Source organism: Hemitrygon akajei, chromosome 3, assembly GCF_048418815.1.
Source record: "Hemitrygon akajei chromosome 3, sHemAka1.3, whole genome shotgun sequence".
NCBI classification, from domain to species: Eukaryota; Metazoa; Chordata; class Chondrichthyes; order Myliobatiformes; family Dasyatidae; genus Hemitrygon; species Hemitrygon akajei.
In genome coordinates this window covers 145,452,021-145,468,094 of record NC_133126.1, presented here as the reverse complement: position 1 = coordinate 145,468,094, position 16,074 = coordinate 145,452,021, and the positions used below count along the sequence as shown (strand labels likewise).

Here is a 16,074-nt window from a genome sequence, read left to right as displayed (position 1 = left end):
GAGCCAAAGAGTAATACAGTATGATAACAAACCCTTCAGCTCAGTTGGTCCATGCATCCTCCCTGATAGTCACATAACCCTGCAAGCACTTCCCCTCCATGTGCCTATCCAAATGCCTCTTAAAAGTTGCAACTGTCCTTCACTAATAAGGAATGTCTTGTGAGGAAAGGTTGAGTGAACTAGGGCTTTTCTCTTTGGGGAGAAGGAGGATAAGGGGCGACTTATATAGGTGTACAAGAAACATCTTCCCAGAGCAGAAATGGCTAAAGTAAGAGGACATAATTTTAAGATGACTGGAGGAAAGTACAGGTGAGGGGGGCGCAGTTCAGAAGTAGGTATGAGTGGAATGTATTGCCAGGGTTAGAGGGAGAGGCAGATACATTAGGGACATTTGAGACATTTAATAACACTAGTCAAGTCAAGTCACTTTTTATTGTCATTTCAACCATTACTACTGGTACAGTACACAGTTTTTCAGGACCATGATGCTACATGAACAATTCAAAAACTACACTGAACTATGTAAACCAGCACAAAAACTATACTAGCCTACAAATCTACCCAGGACTGCATAAAGGGCACAGAATAGTGCAGGCATTACAATAAATAATAAACAAGACAATAGGCACAGCAGAGGGCAGTAGGTTGGTCGTCCGATGGCTTGGAGGAAAATCTGTTACATAAATAAACAGCTGAATGGCGGCGTCGGGGGATTCCGTCCATTTCTGTACTCGCGCCGAGTATTTCGTTGCCACAGATGTAGTCCAATTTAATGTCCATTGGAGAGCAGAATGGACGGGAGAGCCGGCCGGCTAGGGCTTGCTTTTTTCCTGGCACAGACTCCTGCCCGCTCGCCTCGCTTCCACTTCCTCGCACACCGCTTACGACATTCCCACCTCCGGCCACCGGCAACAGGCAACAACGAGAACTGCAGGCCCGATTCCCTCATCAAGCCGAGGTCGCGCAATCTAACCAGCAGACTTTCATGAAGGTTTGTTTTTGGGCGATCTCTGTATTGTAACAGTAACTGGCGATGGTAGATAGTCACTATGTTATCCATTGTCCTAAACCCTAATTGTGCCTTAAAATTAAATTAAAAACCTAATTAAAGTAGCACCAGATCTGAAAGGCCACTGCTGCCATGTGCCACGCCGCCTAAGATAGGCACACAGATGAAAGAAAAACAGAGTGCTATGTGGAAGGGATAAATTAGAGTGGGTTAAACACTCATCAAGGCCGAAAGGCCTATACTGTTCTGTTCTTTGTTCTTTAGCTACATGTCTAGTACTGGAGAATTAGAAGACCTCTAATTCTGGTTCAATGAGGGTAGCATATTTAATGTTGCATACATTGATTTCAACAACCCTGTTCATAAAGCCTCATATGGTGAATAGATCATTAATGTGAAAGTCTATGAAATTCAAAGGAAAGCGACAAATTGGTTAACAAAATGGCCTTCTGGGAGAAAGTTCTGAGTAACGTCAACACAGGTCTTGGTGACTAAAGGGCTATGTGCAGTGCTTCTGTAAGACACAGCTCGAGATACCTTTCTTTTTTCTGTGATATACAGTACACTTAGTGGCCACTCCTGTACTTAATAAAGTGGCCACTGAGTATGTCTGTGACCTTCTGCTGCTGTAGCCCATCCACTTCAAGGTTCGACGTTTTGTGCATTCAGAGATCCAGCAGAACAAGTGATTATTTGAGTTACTGTCACCTTCCCGTCAGCTTGAACCAGTCTGAGCATTCTCCTCTGAATATCTTTAATATATTCTGTATAAAATAAGGCTGATCCACTACAATATTGAAGAGTCAGAAGGTCATCTGGCTTTCAACATGGTACCACTATGGTTAAAATCAATTAATTTTATTTGTTCCCTCAAAATGAGTGCACGTTAGTGTGAAAACAACACTTATTAATACTGAAAGATCAGTTAGGCCATACTATCTAGTGGTGGGAAGACAGTGTAATACAAAATCAGAGGTGCGGAGGGACTTAGGACTCTCAGAAGGTTAATTTACAGGTTGAGTCTGTGGTAAAGAAGGCAAATGCAATGTTGGCATTTATTTCAAGGGGAATAGAATAGAAAAGCAAGGAGATATTGCTGAGTCTTTATAAGACACTAGTCAGGCTGCATTTGGAGTATTGTCTATAGTTTTGGGCCCCATATCTCAGAAATGATGTGTTGCCTTTGGAGAGAGTCCAGAGGAAGTTCATGAGGATGATTTTGGGACATAAGGGGTTAACATATGAGGAATGTTTGGCAACTTTGGGCTTGTACTCACTGGAATTTAGAAGAATGCATGGGGAAGGTCATCAACTCAAATCCAGTTCTCGGAGTAGGAGCCATTGAATGTACCTTAGTGATGAGACAGGCCATCTCTCCAAAGTATCTGCCAGCAATCCATCATGTCTACCATTTTTCCTCCACCTTGATAGCTGCTTACTCCATACCTGGATCTGTGAATACTTGTACCTCAGGGCACACACCAAAAAATGAAATAATTTCCTACATCTAGTTCCTCACTGGATTGCCAAGGTGCCCAGAAAATCTACTGAGTCGTCTACTGAGTCTTTCTGTTTACAGTTTCTGTATACCTTCCCTCCAACTTCTCCAGACCTCCCAACTGCTGCTCTTTACGATGTATGTCAATAATTTGGAATATGGGATTAATGGATTTGTGGCTAAATTTGCCCATGATACAAAGATAGTTGGAGGAGCGGGTAGTGTTGAGGAAACAGAGAGCCTGCAGAGAGACTTAATAGTTTAGAGGAATGGGCAAAGAAGTGGCAAATGAAATACAATGTTGGATAGTGTATGGTCATGCACTTTGTTGGAAGAAATAAATATTATTTAGTTGGGGAGAGTATTCAAAATGAGAGATGCAAATAGACTTGGGAGTCCCTGTGTAGGATACCGTAAAGGTTAACCTCCAGGTTGAGTCGGTGGTGAAGAAGGCAAATGCAATGTTGTCATTCATTTCTGGAGGTATAGAATATAGGAGCAGGGATGTGATGTTGAGGCTCTATAAGGCACTCGTGAGACCACACTTGGAGTATTGTGTGCAGTTTTGGGCTCCTTATTTTAGTAAGGATATACTGACATTGGAGATGGTTCAGCGAAGATTCATGAGAATGATTCCAGTAATGAAAGGGTTACAGTATGAGGAATGTCTGGCAGCTCTTGGGCTGTGTTTCCCTGGAGTTCAGGAGAATGAGGGGCGATCTCACAGAAACATTGCAAATGTTATAAGGCCTGAACAGATTAGATATGGCAAAACTATTTCCCATGGTAGGGGAGTATAGGACAAGAGGGCACAGCTTCAAGGTTGAAGGACATCCATTTAGAACAGAGATGCGGAGAAATTAATTCAGTCAGAGGGTGGTAAATCTGTGGAATTTGTTGCCACAAGAAGCTTGGAGGCCAAGTCATTGGGTGCATTTAAGGCAGAGAATGATAGGTTCTTGATTAGCCAGGGTATCAAAGGGTATGGGGAGAAAGCAGGAGAGTGGAGATAACTGGAAGAATTGGATCAGCCCATGATTGAATGGTGGAGAAGACTCGATGGGCTGAATGGCCTACTTCTGCTCCTATGTTTTATTGTCTTATGAAACCTACCGAATGTTGAAAGGACTAGATAAGGTGGATGTGGAGAGGATGTTTCCTACGGTGGGGGTATCCAGAACTAGAGGGCACAGCCTTAAAATTGAGGGGCGACCCTCTAAAACAGAGGTAATGAGGTTTTTTTAGCCAGAGAGTAGTAAATCTGTGGAATGCTCTGCTACAAACTGCAGTGGAGGCCAAGTCCATGGGTATATTTAAGGCTGAAGTTTTAGTTTCCTGATCAGACAGGGCACCAAAGGATATGACGAGAAGGGAGGTGTATAGGGTTGAGTGGGATCTTGGATCAGCCATGATGGAATGGCGGAGCTGTCTCGATGGGCTGAATGGCCTAATTCTGCTCCTATGTCTTATGGTCTAAGATACATTTAATACAATCAAGTGTTCTCTGTTGAGTCCTTTCAAGTATACCGAAAGAGAAGTTGCATTTCAGCTCTTGTCAAAACTTCTCGACAGTTACAGATTGCTGCTGAATTCTCAATTACACGGAAGCTATATTCCCACTGTATTTTTGTATTAAAATGCCACCTTAATATATTCATAATGTGAAAACCATGTTTTTACCATCAGAGTTGCTGCTTTATCCTGATAACATCTGTCAATAACTTAATTTTCCGCAGTGTTCCATGTTGCCGTTCTGTCTGTGAAAGCAAGTCTTAGCTGGTAGTCATCGAACATCCAGCTACCCCTCAAAATGAAGTTCAACCCTGTCAGTATTTCATATCTAGCTTCATTCTGCTGATCTTTTACCCACCAATCAATTTTTAACAACCTCTACTTTCTGCTAACAAGATTTTTCTCTACTTCTATATTCCTTCATGCTGTCAAAATAGCACCTTACTGGAATGGCAAAGTATTGTTGAATATTTAAAGTTAATTCTATAGAAAACACAGGCGAATGAGCTGTACCCTCTCAGTAAACAGGGACCCAGACGTTGTGCACATCTAACCCTCACAGAGAAGAGAAACTCTTAATAGCATTGCAAGTGAGAACTTGTCTGTTCACAGCGGTGGAGAGCTCGAGCGACACATGGAAGGGTGACGTAGCTGAGCAGCACACTGAATACTCAGAAACACAAAATTTGTCTTTAAGCAAGGCCACTCTCAATAGAACTGCTCTACTCACCAGGGATTTATTATCTCCTTTACATTGTAGCGAACAGGTTTTACTGCATTATATGCAATGTGCATTAAAGAATTGCCAAGCAAAATATTTTTTTAAATGTGTCTGATTCTGACACACAGCTGCAAGCTTGCTATAAGTAACATTTGCTTTATCAGCTCAAAGAGGTTTTGATAAAGTGTGGACTGCGACTTCAACAGTTTTAGAGAAGAGTTTTGTTCGCTGAATCTGCATTTTCTTCTCTCTCTCCTCAGAAGCCCAGCAGTTTTTGTCAGGTTTTGGCTTTTGTTAGATCTCACTTAATGTTATTCCCAGTCATGGATCTGAATACTATATATGTCCAAGCTTCAGGTCCTAATGACAGGACTGATGCCATTGTTGGTGTCTATTTTGTTGTATTTCGATAATCTGTGACAAGAATCTATGCACTCCAATGTTTGACAGGAATTCCGAAGGAAGAAGAAAGTATGGTCCTTACACTCCAAAACTAAGTTTACCCTGATCTCAGAAGTTGAGTCACAGTATGCAAACAATACACTCCTAGGATGAGTTCCTTGTCCTCATCAATGCATTCACTGAAGTATACAAGTTGTTTACACCCAAAATCTCAGGACCAAGGCCCTCTCTCCAGTCTGCATTTGCTGCACTAGATTGACCTTCAGAAAAAAGGTTGATGGTAAGCCCATGTAAAATGTTAGAATCAAAATCAGAATCAGGTTTAATATCATTGGTTTGTCATGAAATTTGTTGTTCTGTGGCAACAGTACAGTGCAATACATAAAACAAACTATAAGTTACAAAGTTCAAAGTAAACTAATTGTCAAAGTACATATAGGTCATCATATACAACCCTGAGATTCATTTTCTTGCAGCCATTAAATCCAAATTAGAATAATAACCATAATAGAATCAGTGGAAGACTGCACCAACTGAGCATTCAACCAGTGCAAAAGATTTCAAACTGTGCAAATACAAACAGAAAGAAATAATAATAACAGATAAATAAGCAAGAAAATATTGAAAACATGAGATGAAGTGTCCTTGAAAGTGTCTCCATAGGTTGTGTGACCATTTCAGTGATGGGTGAAGTGAAGTTGAGTTAAGCTATTCCCTTTGGTTCAAGAGCCTAATGGTTGAGGGGTAATAACTGTTCCAGAACCTGGTGATGTGAGTGCTGAGACTCCTGTACCTTCTTCCTGATGGCAGCAGCGAGAAGAGAGCGTCAGCTACATGGTGGGGGTCCCTGATGATCGATGCTGTTTTTCTGCAACAATGCTCCATGTAGATATGCTCAATGGTGGTGAAGGCTTTACCTGTGATGGACTGGGCCATATCCGTTACTTTTTGTAGGACTTTCCACTCAAGGGTATTGGTGTTTCCATATCAGGCTGTGATGCAGCAAGTCTATGTACAATAAGGAATATATAATATTAAATTAAATAACCAGTGCAATATAGTGAGGCTGTTTCACTGTCCATTCAGAAATGTGATGGCGGAGGAGAAAAAGCTGTTCCTAAAATATTGAGTGTGTGAATTCGGTCTCCTGTACCTCCTCTCTGATGGTAGCAATGAGAATAGGGCATGTCCAGGGTGATATGTATGTGTTTTGTAACTCCAGAAACGAATCAAAAGAAAACCACTGGAGCCCAGGATAACATGTCTACTTGGTTTTACTTCAGTCAGGCACACGCTTATGAAGTTGCGGTGTAAAGATGTGTGCCATTCACGTACTTCTTACATATAACTTGTAATGAGTTATGTAAACAAGCAAAGAATGATTAATTAAACAATATATTTAGAATATTACTGAAATATTAAATACACAACACTCCTCCCTGCTTAGCTATAATCTCCAACTCAATACAGAATGCATCTCATCTCAAATATGTAACATATTGCTCTCTAGTCATGATATATTGCATATATATATATATATATGTAGCCCCATGGTAAGCCTCAGGCTCACTCAGCTCACTTCCGTCTAGGGGGAGCAGCCTTTGGCCCCGCCAAACTGGGCAATCAGTTTGTGTAGATGCTGTGTGATGTACCCCACCATGCCAAATAACAGACAGTACACTATATGTGATTAAAGGATTACAATTCATAACTCTTACTTTGACTATGCAGATAGTAAAGGAACAAAATCAAAACTGTTTAACTGTTTTACAAAAAAAGAAAAAGGCGCCATTATTATTAACCAGTTTGTGCACACATCGTTGGAGCTCTTACAGAACCGGGTCCCCCTTCCTCCAGTTGATGTCTTCCAAACTTGGTGATTGACCAAACGCTCTACTCAATTCTGTCCGTGTCTCCTCTCCTCGCCGAAGACCCTGGGCGTCAGACTCGGGGTCCATTCCATCACCCAGCTTACGGCATCGCGTCTCCTCTCTCTGTCCCCATCGTGCCTACTGCCCAAAGCCCGCGAAAACAATAGCTTACAGACACTCAGGAAAGAACAACATCTATCCCAATTGGTTAGCAAATGAATACAATTCTCTCTTATCAGTAATTATAACCCAAACAAGCTGCGAGAGAGAAGCACTTATATTAACAAAGAAGCCATTTTATTAGCCTTAGCAGTAACATAAAAGAAGAAACCCCTTACACATATTTATGGGATAATGTCTTCCCTAACAAGGGAGATCACTCTGCTTGGCAGGTGAGACTTGTGGCTATGAAACAATCTCAGCTTCTGGGGCCTCCTCCATGGTGGGTGTAGAAGTTGACTCTAGGACTGCAGGAAGTGGTTCTGTCAGCTCTGGCCATCTTTCTACTCTGACAATTGACTCTGCTCTCCTAACTGATGGCTGTGTCATCTCCAGATGGCATCAGACACAATCTCCATTGTGTAGGAGTGTGGTCCAGTTCTGTCCTTAATCTTTCCAAATACCCACTTTTGATCCCCTCTGTAATCCCTCACCTGGACAGCTTGCCCAGGAATGAAACACTGAAACTCCTTTTTTGAAGAGCCCTCAGTTTGTCTCAGCTGCTTACCCTGCATACTCCTTCTGAGAACCAAGTGTGAGCACAGGGGATGACACAGACACAGCACAGCTGGTGAGTTGTTGGTTGTGGAGTGTTCTGCATTGCGATATGCAAAGATGAAATTGGCAAACTTCTGATTCAGTGTCAGTGTAGCATGCTGCATTGCAATATGCAAAGAAGATGTTGGCAAATCTCTGATTCAGTGTCAGTGTAGTGTGTTCTGCTGGCATTGCTCACAGTGATTTCTTTAGACTCTGGACAAACCTTTCCACCAAGTCATTTGTAGCTGGGTGATACGGTCAATGTTATATGTTTTATTCCATTCATTTTCAGGAATGACTGAAACAACTGTGGTCCATTGTCACTGACTAAGTGTTCTGGAACACCTGTCCTTGAGACGAGGCTCCTCAACACATCAGCAATGTGAATGGCTGTAGTGGAGGCCATTGGGAACACTTCTGGCCACTTAGTAGCTGCGTCCACCACTACCAAGAAATTTGTGCCCATAAATGGTCCACCAATATCCATATTCGCCACTGTTATGTTTTGTAACTCCAGAAACTGATCAAAAGGAAAACACGGTAGCGCTGGATAATGCGTCTACTTCATTTTACTTTAGTGAGGTGCTCACTTTTGACATGGTGGCGTAATGACGTGTGCATTCACGTACTTGTTACATATAACCCATAACGAATTATGTAAACAAACAAAGAATGTTTAATCAAACAATATATTTACTACATTACTCAAATATTACTGAGATATTAAATACATTACAATAGAGGATGCTGCCTTTTTGTGACATTGCCTTTTGAAGATGTTCTCGATGCTCGGGAAGCCTTTACCCATGGTAGAACTGACTGAGTTTGCAACCATCTTCAGCTTTGAATTCTTCTAGTAATGAATTTTCAACATAAAGATCTGTGCATTAAGAGCTGCTACAGATGGTGCAGAATCAGAATCCGGTGTGAAATTACTGGTACATGTCGTGAAATTTGATGTTTTGTGGCCGCAGTACATTGCAATACATAATAAGTATAGTTTACAATAAGAAATACTGTATATATAAAAAAGTTAAATTAAATAATTAGTGCAAAAAGAGAGCCAAAAAAAAGTCAGGTCGTATATGTGGGTTTTCTCCCCGATCCTGTGCAGAGGCTCCTCCATGCCAGACAGTGATGTAACCAGTTAGAATGCTCTCCATGGTACATCTGTTGAAGCTTGTTAGAGGTTTTACTGACATACCAAATCTCTGTAAAGTCCTAATGAAACACAGTGGCTGATGTGCCTTCATTGTAATTGCATCAAATGCCGGGGCCCAGGATAGATCTTCAGAGCTGTTGACACCCAGGAACTTAAAACTGCTCACCCTTTCCACTGCTGATGCCTTGATGATGACTGGTGTGTGTTCCCTTAACTCCCCTGTCCTGAAGTCCACAATCAATTCTTTGGCCTTACTGACATTGAGTGTAAGGTTGTTGTTGTGACACCATTCAATCTACTGACCTATCTCAATCTTGTACACCTTTTTATCACCATCTGAAATTCTACCAACAACAGTTATGTCACTGGCAAATTTATAGATGGCATTTGAACTGTGCGTAGCCTCACAGTTATGGATGTAGAGTCAGTGGAGCAGTGGGCTAGGCAGGTATCCTTGAGGTACGCTGGTGTTAACTGTCAGCATGGATCACTTCCCTTATATCAGGTGACACTATTGCACACCCTTTCCTTCAATTAAGAAGAAAGGTATTTGTAGATTAAGATCCCAAGCTTGACATAAAACTCATAGTCTACAGGGCAACAGTGATCACTGCCCTTCCATTGTATGTAGTAGAACTTGGGTTGCCTATAGCAACCAACTGAAACCACAGGAAAATACCACTTACACTGTCTTCCAAAGGATAAGTAAATCAACATCACTACCCTCTCCTGGGCAACTTCCCCAGTACTGAGCCCCACATAAGCTCAATCAGTTACACTGGGGAGCCCACTTGTTTGCTTGCCTGACATCAAACAAGGTGGTTGTTCAAGTCCTCCGTACTGGATTTTAACAACCACGCCAACTCCTGGAAGCCTCTAGGCCCTGACACAGTGCATGAGGAGCATTCAGATGATATAGTGCAAAGTGAGGGTCATCAGCCAATGCCTGCCCTGCTCACTTAGCCACACTATATATCTGAATGGTTCAGTGTCGTTTCTGGTTGGTAATCACTCCCAACATGTTAATGGCAGAGGATCAGGGATGATAATGTCATTGGATGTCATAGATGGGTGGTTAGATTCTTTCCCTATTAATGGTGTACATAATATGACACTTGTGAAATGAATGTTACTTGTCATTTATTAGCCTATGCCTGAAAGCAGTCTGGACTACGCACAGGCATGGATATGTTCATTTGCTGTGGAGTAAAAGATTCATTTTATTTGTTACATACACATGAAAACATTGAAATCTACAGTGATAGGCGTCATTTTGTGTCAGCAACCAACACAGTTCAAGGATTGCGCAAGGACAGCCCACTTTCAGTGCCAGCGTAACACCCCCATGGTTCATGAACCCTAACCCTAACCATATGTCTTTGGAGTGTGGGAGGAAACCTATGTGGTCACAAGAACATACAAATTCCCTTGAGAAAGCGGGAGGAATCAAACCCTGATCAGTGAACCATGACGTTGTAAAGCAATTGTGCTAACCGCTACATTATTGTGGTGCCCTCTACCATGCTGTGAATGAAAGTGAATTTTGTAAAGTCATCAGTAAGGTACCCTCTTCTGGCATTATGAAGAAGCTAAAGATGGTTGGAGTAGGACACAGACCAGAGAAGCTTCTGCTGTGACGTGCTGGGTCTGCAATGACTGACATCTAACAACCACAACCAGTTCTCTTTTTCCAAGGAGTGACCCCCAGCCTTTGGAGTGTTTTCCATTTGATACCCATGGAGATTGAGTGGCAATTAGATTTGTCCTGTTATTGTGAACTGGATATATCAAGGCAGTTTTCCACATGGCTGGGTTGTTATCAGTGTTATAACTAGATTAAAGAGGCATAGCTAGAGGTGCAGCCAGTTCAGGAGTTAAAATCTTCAGTTCATAACTGGAATATTGCCTGGTACCATAGCTTTGCTTTATCCAGTGCATTTAGCCACTTCATAATATTACATCACATGAATCAAAATTATGTGATGATTGTGGTGAGCTCAGGAGGATGCAGAGATGGGTTATCCAAAGGCCTTCCTGGCTGAACATCCTTGCAATGCATAGCTTTTCCTTTAGCACTCAAAGACTTATTAACTATCACAGCTCATCCATTGTATTTATATCAGCAGACCTAGATGAACTACAATTTCAGTCAAGTAAATATTGGAAGAAGGAATCTATTATTTTGATTCCATTTGAAAACTCCATTCATTATTCATGCATTCATTCATCTCTTCAGCAAACAATGAACTGTGATGAACATTGTCCATTGCCAGGAAGACAAATAATATAAATGTAAAAAGAACAAGGATTTTGCTGATCCAGAAGTTCAATGGCTCAATTTTGAAGTGAAGCCAGCCAAATTCATGCAGGCAGGTGTTGTGAAGACTCATATTTCAAATCCATTACATAGATGACAGAGAAATAAAACTGAAGTAATAGCATTTATAAACTTAAAAACTTCAGTGAAGATTTTATGCTTTTTAATCAAGATTCAGTGATGACTCATACAAAGGAGTAATTGATCTTCATTTCCTTACCTCATGCCAATCTTTTCCTTCATTGATTCACTTGCTGTTTCAACTACTTTTACTAACCTTCATTTAGTTGAGTACATTAGCTATAAAATTTCTCTTCAGCTTTTTCAGCGTGCCTGTGGTAGACCATAAGACATGGGAGCAGAGTTAGGCTACTTGGTCCATCAATAGGCCAGTGACCCTGTGGTCAATGACCTAGGTCAGCAGGCCCTGTGGACAAAGGTTGGTGACACCTCAGGTCCGGAAGTACATCCAGGTTGGCAGATTAGTCTAGGTATCAGAGATCTTTGTGGGCAGGAGGAATGAGGGCCAATGATCTTCCCAGGTTGGTGAGTCCCGTGGTTGGAGGTCTGTGCAAGTCTGGAGTTCAAAACCAGAGTCCAAAACCCAAAGGTTGAAGACCAAAGTCAGCAAGCCCAGAAGCCGAGTCCTGATGGTTAAAGCCCCTTGGTTATCATGTCCAGAAGGTGGAGGCTTGACGTCTGGAAGTCTGGGAGTCCGAGTCAGTGACAACCTCACCAGGACTGCATGTCCTAGGGTCGGAGGCCCATATAAATCCGGAGTTTGAGGCCCGAAGTTCAAAGTCCCATGATCAGTGAGTCCTTGGGTCAATACTGAAGGTCAGTGCCAAAGGTCAGATATTGAAGTCAGCAATTCTGGAAGTTGAGGCCTGATGGTCAAGGTCCCTGGGTTGGCATGTCAGAAAGTCAGAGATCCGATGTCTGCAAGCCTATGAGTTCAGACCAGGGACTGGAGGTTGAAGACCTGGAGGTGGCCTGCCCTAGGTTTGGAGGCTCATCTGTATGTTTGACTGGGTGGGAGGCAGAAAAAGGGCTTGTTTTGCTGTTGTTGTTGTGGTTATTGCTTACACTGCTGAACATTGTGATCATGGAGTGTGTGATGATACTTGCGAGCTATCCCCGGCATACCCCTTAGATTGTTTGGTTGTGAGCAGAAATGACGCATTTCACTGTGCATGTGAGAAATAAGTAAATCTGAATCTGACTTAAGTAACAGATTAGAGGTGTATAGACAACTGGTATTGGTCATGAAACTAGAGATTAAATATTACCTCTATTGTGAAGTCAGGCAATTAACTTGTAGGACTGCCAGTTACTGCATTCTGTGCTAAATGTAATTGTACTTAACATCTGATGAAGCATGAAGGTTACGTCTGCAATGTGCTGTTGGAAAAAGAGAGAGAGAGATACCGCTTCTACCTCTTCCAACGATTCTGAGTGAGGCACAGAGAGATCTGTATTTACTGACAATTACCTTTATTGTTCAAACCAACAAATACGTGAATTCATACACTAAATATCTTGTGCGCACACCTGCTAAGTATCCCTGACTCTCCTGGATAGTCAAAGAATAGCAAAGGTATTATCCGGGCGGAGGAATTTACGCTGGCCAGGCGCTCCTTGTTCCTCGTGGTCCCGATTCACTCTCCACGTACTTCACGCAGGGTTCTTCTCACTTGTATCTGCGATGGTTATTCTTCGAAGTTACCACCCCCGGCACACACAAAACATCCACTTTTATATCCATTGCTTATCAATTCAAATGTCATATTCCCGTGTCATTGGCCACAGGTCATGTGTCTGGCCTTTAACACTTGGTCATTGGCTCTGGTCCATCTATTATCCTCTTCCCATCAAGAGACAGTTGGTGACTCATGGCTCTTTGTTCTCAGTCAGCAATGAGCTTGAATCGCCTCAGGCATTCACAATCCTGCATGTTATAGCCAACCAAAGAACGCCTCACAAATAACTCCTTATTTGGAAATGACCTCCAGTCCAGCAGATTACCTGAAGAGTCTTTGTGCCTTCTTTAAAACACTAATCAAGTCCAGCATGTCAAGCTCACAAAATGGAGAATCGAGTGTCTTCACAAAATGGCAGCCTCCATCCCCCAAGCACACGGCAAGAACAAAGACCGCTTCCTCTGTCCTTGATTCATTTGAATTCACAGATTTGAAGATTGTCATTCTTTCTGGCCAACATATCCCTCCTCTTGATCCAAAGATTTATCTTAGGATCACTATCCTCCTCTATTCTATTGACCATCCATTGGATTGCCATGGATCCCCAGCAGGTGTGCTGCACTTACATTATAACTTTTACTTACTAAATTCATACAATTTTTATACTGGCCATCTTTTTTTTCAGTAGTGCAAAGTCATTCCCCTCTACCTTTTGCATAATTTCAGCCTTCCATCTTCTGAGTTGATACACATTAAATAATACAATCATCAGTGTACAAAAAACGAATATTACTGCAGCATGTGAGATTATCCTCACCCATGGATGTATTTGAACACTTGATCCCCAATTCCAAAATTTATCCCAAAAGTCTAAGTCGCTCAACATTTCATTTGCCTTCTCAGCATGTGTCTTAATAACTTTTGAATGTTCAGACCACTGATGAATTATTTCCTTTGCCTCCTCCACTACTCGTGTCCACTCTGCAGTCAAATGAGGAATCGGTGGCAACTCAGTTACAACATGAGTTATACAAATATCAATCTGTATCAGTTCGTTGGATTGAAAGACTTTCCTGCACTACCTTCTCCACTGCTGGTTTAGGCAAAGTTTGTCCTCCAATAGTCAAATTTAAAGTCACATCCTCAATTGCAACATTGTGACTTTCCAAAGGACACTCTTTCCATCTCTTGGTATAACTCATAGCTGATGTTGCTATATAATATGTTTGTCCCACCAGTGCATACTGCAGAAAAGAATCATTACCCACAGGCAAAATGGACAATGAGCAATTTTCATAAGTATTAAATCCACAATCCACAAGTTTTTGTCTAGTCATCTCTTCTGGACAAGCCCAGTGATTTCCCCCCTCAATGACATTTTGATAAATCTATTCCTTTTCTGATACCATTCATAACAATAGCATGTTTTGGTGGGTTGCTTAAGGATATCCAAGTATTCTCATGATATTTACCTACATTGTGAACCCTTTTCAAGGAGTAAGTTAAATTATTTCCATGATGGGGAATGTGGAATACTGCACCCACATAAAACCTCCCTTTATCATCATCATAAGTACCCAGAACCCTATGGAATATTTAATGTTTTATCCACACACATCAAACCATCTACCCCAGCATAATACAAATTCGAGTCTTCCATTACTTCCACATGCGCCCGTATCACCCGTATCCATTGAGAAAAGTTTCTTTTGATCACCGAATAGTCTTCATATAACAATGTTGTTGTTGACAAGTTCATTGGCAGTAATGTTTCAGAAGCACAACCAATCATGACCCCAGTCATGGTCAATTCCATCACCATAAAATGCATTATTCTCTTCATATTGAATTAAATCTGTAAATACACAAAGGGTACTATCTGCTCTTATTTCCAGTTTCAATCTTGAATTACTTTAAATCCATGTTTTCTATCTGGTTTTCCAACCCATGCAATCTAAGCTCCCAATCATCTTTGGACTCAAGTCGTCCATCTTTTCTCACCCAATTTCGTTTCAAGACAGGGGAGGCAGCAACCAATGTATTTCTCCTCCTTATTTTATTTATACATCTCCCCTGTTTTTCAAACTGAGAAAATGGAAAAACTCCTCCTTGGTCAGATCTGTTGCCATATTCTTGGAATAACTGTTCCAAATTCAGATCTTCCAAATCAGAACTATTGAGTACATCAATTGTCAAGTCTCCAAAATTGGGACTATCATGTACATCAATTGTTACATGTCGATGATGATAATTTTCCTGTTTCTCCCCCACCAATTTCAACTGGTTGATGTGATACCATCCACTTTTATCTGGAGAAGTTATCACCCTGTATACTGATGGACTTGCTTTGTCTATGATTTCATAGGGCCCTGCAAACCTTGGATTTAAAAATGAAGTGGGTTGGTGTATTCTAATCATCACTCTTTGTCCTGGGCTTAATTCTATGGGACTGACTTTTGAGTCAAAGTAGGCTTTACTCTGCTGCTTCTTCTTTCCTGTTTGATGAGCTGCCACATAATTGGCCTCTTTCACTGTCTCTACCAACTGTTGTACCCACTTTTCTGACACAATCCCACCTATTTCAGGTTCTGACAAATCTAACCCTAACAACTCCTCTAACCCTCTCATGTTTCTTCCAGTCATGAGATTATAAGGGGTGTAACCTGTTGAAGATACCACTGTATTCTTTATTACCATCAACACATAAGGCACGACTGCTTGCCATGTTGTTCGATGTTGTTGTACCGTTTTGGCCATCGTGTTTTTTAAAGTTCGGTTCATTCTTTCCACAATTCCACTAGACTATGGTCTATAGGGCATATGGAATCTCTGCTTAATTCCTAAAAGTACAATGGCATCTTGCATTATCTGGGCTGTGATGTGTGTGCCTCTATCTGACTCTATACTCCAAGGTAATCCCCAACGAGTAAAAACCCCTTCCAATAAGATTTTTGCAGTAGCTTTGGCTTTGTTAGTCTTAGTTAGGAAAGCTTCCACCCATTTGGTGAAAGTGTCTACTACTATAAGGATATATTTGTACCCTCCTGTGGTGGGTGGCAAGGGTCCAACATAATCTATCTGAAAATTAGTCCAAGGTCCTTCCACTTGTCTGGTATGTCAGAG

General features: G+C 41.5%; 1 protein-coding gene across 1 annotated transcript in view; it reads left to right on the top strand.

Annotated features, from left to right (window-relative positions):
- The window catches only part of ppm1lb (protein phosphatase, Mg2+/Mn2+ dependent, 1Lb), a 143,350-nt gene that overhangs the window by 105,012 nt on the left and 22,264 nt on the right, over positions 1 to 16,074 (top strand). The window lies entirely within an intron of this gene.